This window comes from Nicotiana tabacum, chromosome 7 (genome assembly GCF_000715075.1).
Source record: "Nicotiana tabacum cultivar K326 chromosome 7, ASM71507v2, whole genome shotgun sequence".
Classification (NCBI taxonomy): domain Eukaryota; kingdom Viridiplantae; phylum Streptophyta; class Magnoliopsida; order Solanales; family Solanaceae; genus Nicotiana; species Nicotiana tabacum.
This window is the reverse complement of record NC_134086.1, coordinates 65,830,200-65,841,379: the sequence shown is the minus strand read 5'-3', so window position 1 is coordinate 65,841,379 and position 11,180 is coordinate 65,830,200.

Sequence of the window (11,180 nt, the reverse complement as noted above, 5' to 3'; positions counted from 1 at the left end):
CATCAAAGTCAACTCCTTTCTTATGGCCAAAATCTTTAACAACTAACCTCGTCTTGTATCTAGGCGCAAAGGCATGACTATCTTGCTTTATTCTGAATATCCATTTGTTAGATAAACCTCTCTTACCTTTCAGCAATTTCACTAACTCATATGTTCAATTCTCATGGAATGACTTCATCTCATCTTCCATGGCTTCGATCCACTGATCTTTGTGAGTATCTTACATGGCTTTATCATAATTCTCAGGTTCTCCCATGTCAGTCAAAAGTATATACTTATTAGGAGGATAGCGCATGAATTTTTGCTTCTCCCTTGTAGATCTTCTAAGCGAGGTTTCAAGAGAATTCGACGTAGTTACCTGAGCAGGAATTGGTTGTTGATCAACTACAATTTCATCAACTCAAGAATCTATAACATCTACACTATGATGATCATTTTGATCTTGATTACTATCTCCATCATTGTCTTGGGTTTCTTCATGTGCAATAGGTGCCTTAGCAATAGAAACTGGATCAATATCAACTAAGCTCTCATTACTCTGAGAATTCTCTATCTTCTCAGCTTTGTCAATATCTTCAATAGTCTGGTCTTCACAAAATATTGCATCACGACTTCCAATATCTTTATCTTCAACGAGATCATAAAAACAATACCCAGACTCATTTTGACGATAACCGATAAAGATGCAGTGTTTAGTTTTGATATCCAATTTCGTTCTCTCATCTTTAGGAACATGCGTACAAGCTTTACACCCAAAACTCTCAGGTGATCATAAGAAACATCTTTGGCAAACCATCCAAAGCAGCAGCAGGAGACAAATTGATAAGATAGGCAACAGTGTTCAGTGCTTCCGCCCAAAATATATTTGGAAGTTTAGCTTCTGAAAGCAAGCATCTAACTCTCTCAACTAGAGTTCTATTCATCCTTTCTGCCAAACCATTCAATTGAGGCATCTTGGGCGGAGTTTTCTGATGATGAATTCCTTGTTCCTTGCAATAGTTATCAAAGGGACCACAATATTCACAATCATTGTCAGTGCAAATACATTTTAATTTCTTCCCCACCTGTCTCTCAGCTAAGGCCTAAAATTCCTTAAACACGCCGAGTGTTTGATCTTTAGATTTTAAAGAATACACCCAGAGCTTACGAGAATGATCATCAATGAAGGTCACAAAGTAAAGTGTACCACCTTTTGACTTTACTTTAAAAGGACCACTCAACTCAGAGTGTACTAGCTCCAATAAATTTATAGAGGGAGGATGGCTATGAAAGTAAACCTTTTTCTGTTTGCTAGCTAAACAATAGATACACCTTTTCAGCTTTGCTTGTTTCACTCCAGAAACCAAACTTTTCTTAGCCAAGCACGTAATCCTCTTCTCGCTCATATGACTCAATCTTCTATGTCACAATTCTGATAAAATGTCACTTTCCACAAGATTTATGGAGTCATTAAGAATAGAGCCTTGTGTAACATATAAATTACCAGACTTGACTCCTTGAGCCACTACTAACGAGCCCTCAGTGAGCTTCCATTGGTCATTAAAGAGGGCATTATGGTAACCTTCATCGTCTAATCTTCCTGTGGAGATCAAATTGAAAGGAAAGTTTGGAGCATGCTTGACATCTTGAAGAACTAACGTTGAACCATTATTAGTTTTCAAACAAACCGTGCCAACACCAAACACCTTAACTTCACTGGCATTTCCCATCTTTAACACTCCAGAATCAACATGAGTATAAGATGAGAAAAAATCTTTTCTTGGTGTGACATGTGAGATGGCTCCAGAATCTACTAACCAGATCGTCTCATGGGGTACCAAATTGATGACATTTTCATCACAAGCAAAAAGAAGGTCATCTCGAACAATAGCAGCAATATTGTTCTCGTTACTTTCAACTTTCTTTCCTTTTCTAATGTCTTGCAACCACTTGTGGTAAAACCTTTTGATGTGTCCTTTATTGTCACAGTGGTTGCATGTAATATTATGGTATTTGGACCTTGACTTACTTCTACTTTTACCTCTATTCCTCGAGCCTCTTGTTCTATCTCTCCTCCGATTTTCTGTAACCAAGATATCTGCTTGTGAGGACAAACCTTGAGATTTTATCCTTACTTCCTCGTTCAACACACCACTCTTAACATATTCCATGGTCACCTTATCTCCAGGAGTTGAATTTGTCAAAGAAACACGAAGATTTTTCCAAGAATCTGGCAGAGTATTAAGAAGCTAAAGTCCTTGTATCTCATCATCAAAATTAACTCCCATTCTAGATAGTTGATCAAGGACGCACTGAAAATCATTTATGTTATCAAGGATAAGATTGCCTTCCTTTTATTTAAAGGTCATCAATTGCTTTAGCAGGAACAATTTGTTGTTCCCGATTTTTGAAGCATAAAGAGTCTCTAGCTTTTCCCACAATTATCTCACATGTGTCTCGTTCACAATATGGTTGCGAACATTATCTTCAACCTATTGTCATATATATCCACATACTTGTTGGTATTCAAAATCCCAATCTTCATCAGATATACTCTCGGATTTATAAGCTGCAAAAAGGGGTAGATGCATCTTCTTCATGAATAACACGACTTTCATCGTGCTTCTCCAAATATTATAATTGCTCCCATTTAAATATACCATCTTGCTCATATTCGCCTCAATTCATTAACAACCCGGATAAATAATCAAGGCTTTGATACCACTATTATGTCGAGGAAGTGGCAAACCCAAAAATAAAGAAGATAAGGTACACTAAATTTTAACGTGGAAAATTCTTCAAATCGAAGGTAAAAACCACGAGATCATAAAGATCCAAAAAACTCCACTATATCAATAAGAGAGTTACAAATGTTCTTCAAATTGGCTATACAACAAGTGCCAAACACGGAGCAATAATAGCAACAAGAGCAACGACTAATCAATTGAAGAAAAACGAGAATCCACAAAAAGAAGCTGTTGTTTGAGACTCAAAATCAGATGCTACAAGCATCCAAATTCGATCTTTACCCTTCAAATAAATGGTAAATATTTATGAACACTTAGTCAAAATATCAGTCTGATCCAACGGTTAACGAATCGGAAAAAGTGATTTTAAGTTTGTTGGTCGGAATAAAAATCTGCAGCAAAACAAATACTTTTCTTCTCTCTTCTCTCTTGATGAAAGCTCTATAAAAAATCACTCTTATGTGCTCAAATCTTTCAAAGACTTGTATCAATAAGCATAGAATAATTTTCCAAGGTTGTCCTATTTATAGATCATGAGTGGTGCTTTCTCTTAAAGCCAAAACCCACTCAAAATAGGAATAAACACCGAATCCAATTCCAAATAGAAATGGAAACCAAAAGAGAATAGGATTAGGCCATTTTTCCTTTGGCTGGACAACATGGTCATGAGCCTAACAAAAAAAATCAGGTGTCATGTGAAAACTAGTAAAATAAACCTTGAACGACGATAAATCAGACAATAAAAGAGAAATCTACAAAAATAGACATAAACTTTTAACGTGGTTCGGTCAATTGACCATGTATACGGCGGAGATGAGCAATCCACTATATAAAAGGAAGTACAAAATATCGAGAGAACAACCTCACAAAGAGGCAAACACAAGTGACACACTAACATTTGTCCCACAGCTCATGGTGACCATGTAATTAAACTTGTAAATAATTTTATGCTAGTTAACTTGTATGATATATCCTCCGAACCATTTAATGATACCATAACCTTAGTCTAGAAAAAAAAGTGACAAGAAATCAAAATTTCATCATAAAGAATTACTACATGAGAAGGTTAGAAGATACCTAAATAGGGTTGGGTCATTGGAAATAGTTTTGGATGTTTGAGAGATAGACAAAGGGTTGGTATGAAAAAACAAATATTCAACTTCTCCATAATCTCCATTGAACCCTATGTTCTTGCAGCCATACCCATACGGATTGGCCGATCCTGCATGTTGTTTTTCGGAAGCCGGTTTAGAGAAAAATGGGTATCTTTCATCTTCCGTTGCTTTAATGACATGTTCAGGGACACCAGAAACAGAATTTTAATCCGAGCCCACTGAATTCAGTGTTTCCGTAAGGAATTTAATCCCCTCCTAGTACCCAAGGTTATGAATTATTTTCTCCCAGGATAGAATGAATTACACACTGGTGTAGTGATACTTCAAACCCCAATGTTTCAGCGAACACAAAGTTCGGTAGCAAATCACACTTACTGTTGCATTCTTTGAAGTTAAAATATGCAGAAAAAATGAGAAGAACTCAGAAAATTCGTATAGAAATTCTGAGCAGAATAGACTTGTATTTATAGCCAAAGTTGGGCAGAAATCTGAAGAGGTGCAACTTTTCAGAATGACTATTTATGCAAAACGGCCACAGCGTAAATGCCATTACAGAAATGGCTATTTACTCAACAATAAAGAGGGAAAATAAAGAGGAAATATTGAAGAGGGTAGTTTAATTTTCAGTTACGCAATTGAAAAACGGATTGGAGGATTTAATATTAATATTCTGTTATTAAAACAAATATTTAATAACATTTCTATTAATATTTTACTATTAACAAATAAATTTGGTCCAAAAAATTAATCAATCAATCGATTATTTGACCAAATCCAAATCCAAATCCAAATCCGAAGCCGAAGCAGAAGCCGAGCCAAGCGAGCGACGACGACGACGGTGCGAGGCTTGACTTCTTCTCAACTCTTTAAGAGCTAGAAGAAGAGAGATTACTTATATACTCATAAAAACCTCTTCCTCTTCCAATATGGGACAATGTCCCTTTACCAAGGGAGGAAACTTAAAATTTCACTTAAAAATTTCATTTCTTTCCATTTCTCATTCACCCTATTTTAAGCCTCATTATTCTTAAAATCCCCAACAATCCCCCACGAGAATGGGGAATGGCTATATCACGGAAATATGCATGAAAAACTGATGATTCGCAAGCAAGGATTAATTGCATCTAGATAAGTAGGAATCCCTTTGAACTTTCCATAGTGAACTTATGTCGGATATACTCGGTCAATCGGTAGATTTGATATCTTTGAACCACAGAACTTTGGTATATACCTAGACAACCATAAGTCACATAACCAACCCTTAACCGTCTTTGGTTCTCATTGTTGTGTTCGTTTCAGCCATGAACACTGCCTGGTTTTATAAGTGCGTAGAGAACTGGCCTTACAAAGTTCTCTGAAGTGGATAACACTTCACACTTACATAGGTGATTCCTAAACGTGTCATCCTGTACATACACTTTGATATACCCCGTATCAAATTTAGAAATCATTAAAAAGCCTTAATGCTTTATCCTTGGTATTGAACATTGTCTCATCACGAGAATGGACCAAAAGTTTAGTTGACAATGTTGAACCGTCACTAATGACTTTGTTTGATATCCTTGAACCTAGATCTTGGGATCTCCAGTATTCTAGGTAGAGTTACCACCACTATGACTTGTTCTCGGCCACAGTCCCATTTCCCTTGATAATTTCTTAACTACCTCTCTAGTTAGGCCTTTTGTAAGTGGATCCGACACATTATCACTTGACTTTACATAATCACTTGTGATAATTCCTCTAGATAGTAATTGCCTAACGGTTTTATGTCTTCGTTGTATATGACGAGATTTAACGTTATACATAACGCTCCCAGCCTTTCCAATTCCCGCTTGACTATCGCAATGTATGCATATTGGTGCCAACGGTTTGGCCAAAATGGAATATCTTCCAAGAAATTTTGGAGCCATTCAGCTTCTTCACCGGCTTTATCTAAGGCTATGAATTTAGCCTCCATTGTAGAGTGGGCAATACAAGTTTGTTTGGATGACTTCAAAGATACCGCTCCTTCACTAATAGTCAATATATATCCACTTGTAGACTTGGAATCAGTTGATCCAGTGATCCAATTTGCATCACATTATCCCTCAATGACCGCAGGATATTTACTGTAGTGCAAAGCAATGTCCTGGGTATGTACTAAATACTCCAAAACTCATTTATTGGCCATCCAATAAAATTGACTTGGATTGCTCGTATATCGACCCAATTTACTTATAGCACAAGCTATATCTGGTCGTGTACAATTCATGATGTACATTAAGCAACCCAACACATGAGCATAATTCAATTGTGATATGCTTTGGCCTTTTTTCTTTGCTAATACAAGATTCACGTCAATTGGAGTTTTTGCAACTTTAAAGCCCAAGTGCTTGAAATTTTCAAGTACTGTCTTAATATAATGAGATTGTGACAATGCTAGACCTTGAGAAGTCTTATGGATCTTAATTCCCAGAATTAAATCAGCAACTCCCAAGTCTTTCATATCAAACTTGCCAGTTAGCATGCGTTTAGTCGCATTTATGTTGGCAATGTCATTACTCATTATCAGCATATCATCCACATATAAGCAAATAATAATTATGTGTGGGATGACCTAGCCAGTTATCTCATGAGTTACCACTCTATTTCCCCCATTTTTGCTTCTTATTGCTTGGTTTATCGGTTATATGTGTGATCGGGTTAGTTGGCTCGGGTTCGGAGAGGTTTTAGTAAGGTTTGAGATACTTAGTCTCTTTTGAGGAAGCTTAAGTTGGAAAAGTCAATTGGATGTTGACTTATGTGTTAAAGGGCTCGGATGAGAGTTCTGATAGTTCGGAAGCTTTGGGAGGTGATTTGGGATTCAGGAGCGTGATCGGAATGTGTTTTGGAGGTCCGGAGTAGATTTAGGCTTGAATTGGCGAAATTAGAATTTTGGTATTTTTCCGGTTGATAGGTGAGATTTTGATATAGGGGTCAGAATGGAATTTCGGAAGTTACAGTAAGTCCGTTGGGTCATTTGGGATGTGTGTGCAAAATTTCAGGTCATTCGGGCATGGTTTGGTAGACTTTTTGATCAAAAGCGTAATTTAGAAGATTTTTGAATTTTCAGGCTTGAATCCGATGCGAATTTGGTGTTTTGATGTTGTTTTGAGCGTTCCAAAGATTGGAACAAGTTTGAAGGATGTCATGGGTTACATTGGCATGTTTGGTTGAGGTCCTGGGGGCCTCGGGTGAGTTTTGGGTGGTCAATCGGATCATTTCATGTTTTGGAATGTTGAAGAAATCTGCTGTTGGGTGTTCTAGACAATTGGCCTTCGTGTTCGCGAGTGGTGCCTCGCGTTCGTGAAGGGTTAGCAGGTGAGGCTGAAGGTTTGGCCTTCGCGTTCGTGAAGGGCTGGGCCATTGAGTATCGCGTTCGCGAGAAGGAGATCCTCGTTCGCGAAGGTCGGATTCAGGAGGCATCGCGTTCGAGAGAAGTAAGACGCATTTGCGAAGGAGGAAAATTTGGTCAACTTAAGTTTGTGCTTCGCGAAAGCGAGGCTTTGACCACGTTCGCGAAAAAGGATTTGAATGCCTGGGCAGAATGTTTAAATAGCCATTGTCCGCGATTTTGGGGCTAACTTCAACCATTTTTGAGCGATTTTGGAGCTTTTTGAAGAAGATTGAACAAGGATTCAAGGGGGAACACTTTGAGGTAAGATTTATGGACTTAATACTCGATCCTAATGTGAATTCTACTTAATTAATCATGGAATTTAAGCCTAATATTGAAAAACTAGGGCTTGTAATTGGAGACCTAGAATTTGGGATTTGAGGTGTCGTTGGTGGTTGGATTTTGATGCTTTTGATATGAATGAACTCGGGGAGTGATAAGGAGTCTATTGATGTAATTTTTATCAAAATCAGAGATGTGGGCCCAGAGGTCAGGCTTGGCCAATTTCGGGATTTGTGTTGTAATTTGATTTCTTTCGATTGGGCTTTGTTCCCTTAGCATATTTTGATGGGTTTGCACTAATTTTGGTTAGATTTGGAGTATCCGAAAGTCGATTCGAGAGGCAAAGGCATCGCAAGCTAGAGATTTGGACTGGATAGAGGTGAGTAATGCTTGTAAATGTTGTCCTGAGGGTATGAAACCCCGGATTACACATCGTTATGAAATATTGAGGTGACGCTCACGCTAGATGACGAGCGTAGGGTTGTGCATCGTTGGGGATTGTGACTTAGTCCATCCCGAATGACTGTTTTACCGCATATTTGATTGAAAACTATTTGATATCATCATGTTTGGGCTGAATGCCATATTTGGGTCTCGTTCCAACTATTTGAACCTTAGGGGATTTTTACTGATATTTCCTCATCGTTTGACTTTATACTTGTACTCAGTCATGCTATATTCTACTATTTTCATAACTCAGCCATGTTTACTCTATTTTAACACTTAAAATGATATTTTAAAGGATATTTTGGGCTGAGCATCATGTTTTACTGTTGCCCGAGTAGCTTATGAGATTCTGACTGAGTAAGGCCAAGGGCCTGTGTTGTGAGGATACACTGATTCATGATTATGAGGCCGAGGGCCTGAGATTGTACGCCATGAGGTGGCATGTTGATACGAGGCCGAGAGCCTATATATTATGCCACGAAATGGCTTGATATTGTGCTTGGGCCGTAAGGGGCCCCTCCCGGAGTCTGTACACCCCCAGTGAGTGCGGGTACCCTTTGTGATATGAGATATAGCCCGAGGGGCTGATTCTGTTGGTATTGTGCTCGAGGGGCGGTTTTTACGTGTTTATCTTTTCTAGCTTCCTGTCATTTACTTGTTAAAAATGGTATTTTAAAAAAGCTTAAACTGAGCGTAAATGTTTTTAAGAGATTTCACTATTTTACTGCACTTACTGGTTTTACTCTTTCTCTGTATAGCATGTTGTTGTGTTTTTACGTGATTTCTTATCGTTGCGTCATCATTTATTATTATTACTCACTGAGTTAGAGTACTTACTTTAGTCCCTGCACCCTGTGTGCAGATTCAGGTGCTTCGGGTCTTGCTAGCAACTATTGACTTCTCACAGCTCAGGCGGATTCAGAGATTCACTAGGTAGCAGCTCGGCGTTCGCAACCCAGTGCTTCTCCCTCTATCTTATTTACTCTGTTTTAGTTCTGTAATAGACTATGTAGACTTTTCCTGTCTTTATTCGGATAATTGTTGCGTATGACTGGTGACACCCCGATGTTTGGCTATGTCTATTCTGCAATTGTACTGTTTCACCTTCTTTTGGGATTATTATTATGTTAAAGACTTAATTTGTATTATTTTAATTGCTTAAAATGAATTGGGAGTGTGTCAGCTGGCCTTGTCTTCACGAGAGGCGCCATCACGACCGGGTCTAGGTTTAGGGTCGTGACAAGTTGGTATCAGAGCCTAGGTTACATAGGTCTCATGAGTCATGAGCAGGTTTAGTAGAGTTTCGAGGATCGGTACGAAGACGTTTGTATTTATCCACGAGAGGCTGCAGAACATTTAGGAAAAACTTCATATTCTTGAAATTCTTGTCGTGCGAATCTGTTGATCTGAGTACTAAACTTCTGTTATTCTATTCTCTCATGGATGGTGAGGACACGCGCTACCAATCAGGATAGACGACCACTAGTACCACCAGTTGTGGTCACTAGAGGCCGAGGACGCGGTAGGGGCAGGGGTGTGGCCCACACAACAGTTAGGGCAGCACCTACAGATTCACCAGCCGCCCTAGTTCAAGATCAGGTACCAATTGTGGACGCTCTAGCAGCACCAGCTCAGGCACCAACTATGCCCATTGTGATTCCGGGTCTTCAAGAGACCCTAGCTCAGATTCTATCAGTATGCATTGGCCTAGCTCAGGCAGTTTCAGTTACTACAGCCGCAGCTACTTCTCAGGACGGGGGAGGCAATAAGACTCCCACCGCTCACCCTGAGCAAGTTGTGCAGGTATTTCAGACACTGGGGGCATATCCAGCCCAGCCGATTGTAGCTGCTTAGAAATATGCAGCTCCTATCATGCCAGAGGACGAGCAGCGTAGGTTGGAGAGGTTTGGTAGACTTTAGCCTTTGACTATTAGTGGTGTAGAGGGCGAGGATGCCCAGGGTTTCTTGGACAAGTGTCAGCGGATTCTTCGCACCACATGTATTTTGGAGACCAGTTGGGTCGCTTTCACTACTTTTCAATTTTCTAGAGCTGCCTTCACTTGGTGGGAGGCTTATGAGAGGCGTAAGCCTGTTGGTGCAGCACCCCTTACCTGGCAGCAGTTCTCCGTTCTCTTTCTGAAGATGTGTCGCAGTCTCGTACAGAGGAGCTGCACATGCAGTTTGAGTGGTTATGTCAGGTAGAGATGAGTGTGATGCAGTATGAGATGAGGTTCTCCGAGTTAGCTCGTCATGCTATTTGGTTGGTTCCGACAGATAGAGAGAGGATTAGGAGGTTTGTGGATGGCCTCACTTATCAGCTTTGTATTCTCATGACCAGGGAGAGGGTGTCTGGTGCTACTTTTGAGGAGGTTGTTGACATTGCTCGTGAGATTGAGTTAGTTCATCACTAGGAGCGAGATGAGAGGGAGGCCAAGAGACCTCGAGGATCTGGTAGTTATGGTGGTGCTCCTTCGAGAGGTTAGTTTCAGCATGGCAGAGGCCGTCCATTCAGGCATGCTCAGCCAGTTGGCTCAGGTTATCGTGGGGCGTCATTGGGTCATGGTTCTCACAGCTCTCATCAGGGTCAGTCATCACTTATTGCCCTTCCAGCTCAGAGTTCGTCCCGTGCTCCATCAATTTAGGGCTCTTCTATGCCAGGTGCATCTGCTAGTCATTTCGGTGCTAGGGGTTCCCTTCAGTCCCCTTCTCCAACACCCGGGAGTTGCTATGAGTGTGGAGAGATGGGTCATATGTGAAGGCAGTGTCCTCATCGTCTTGTGGGTTCATCTCAACAGAGGAGTCAGCCATCGAGTTCTGCACCAGTTACGTTACCATCACCCGCCCAGCCAGCCAGGGGTAGAGGTCAGTCAACTAAGGGTTGCCCTAGAGGGAGAGGGAGATCAGCTGGCAGTCAGGCCCGTTTCTATGTACTTCCAGTTTGATCTGATGTTACTGCTTTCGATGATATTATTATAGGTATTGTCTCAGTCTACCATATAGATGCTTCTGTATATTTTGATCCCCGTTCCACCTTTTCTTATGTGTCATCATATTTTGCTCATTATTTAGATATGCCCCGTGAGTCTCTTGTTTCACCTGTTCATATATCTATTTCGGTGGCGATACTATTGTTGTAGACCATATGTACCGATCGTGTGTGGTGACTATTGGGGGTCTGGAGACCCGACTGGATCT